Source organism: Palaemon carinicauda, unplaced genomic scaffold (genome assembly GCF_036898095.1).
Source record: "Palaemon carinicauda isolate YSFRI2023 unplaced genomic scaffold, ASM3689809v2 scaffold13, whole genome shotgun sequence".
Lineage (NCBI taxonomy): Eukaryota > Metazoa > Arthropoda > Malacostraca > Decapoda > Palaemonidae > Palaemon > Palaemon carinicauda.
This window is the reverse complement of record NW_027168815.1, coordinates 425,033-425,494: the sequence shown is the minus strand read 5'-3', so window position 1 is coordinate 425,494 and position 462 is coordinate 425,033.

Genomic DNA, 462 nt, shown 5'->3' with positions numbered 1-462 from the left:
ACATTATTTGTTTTATGAATTTGGCATTACCGTCACATCATTTACTTGTATCATATATACAGTATTTCTATCACAAGGTGTTTACAAAAATATTCATAGTATTTATTTTTATCTTTTTTAATAGGCAAAGTAGACTACACAAAATTTTTTGAATAGGGTGCAATTAACTCAATAGGAGGGGTGCCCTTTTACCTCGGAAAAGTTTCCTAATAGCTGAATCTTCTGAAGTATTTTTGTCCGAATACCATCATTGTTTTCAAGCAATTACTAAGTATTACTAATTGAAACTTATTCACATTTCTCCCTCACATACAGGTTTTGTCAATAAATAATGTTAACGAATGAATATATTATAAAGTATCATGATGGTAAATCTAATTTTATTAACAACACCCATTTATGTCAATGACAGAAGCTTATTTTTTGGCGCACACTGCATAATTTTGTAATTTTTTAGATATT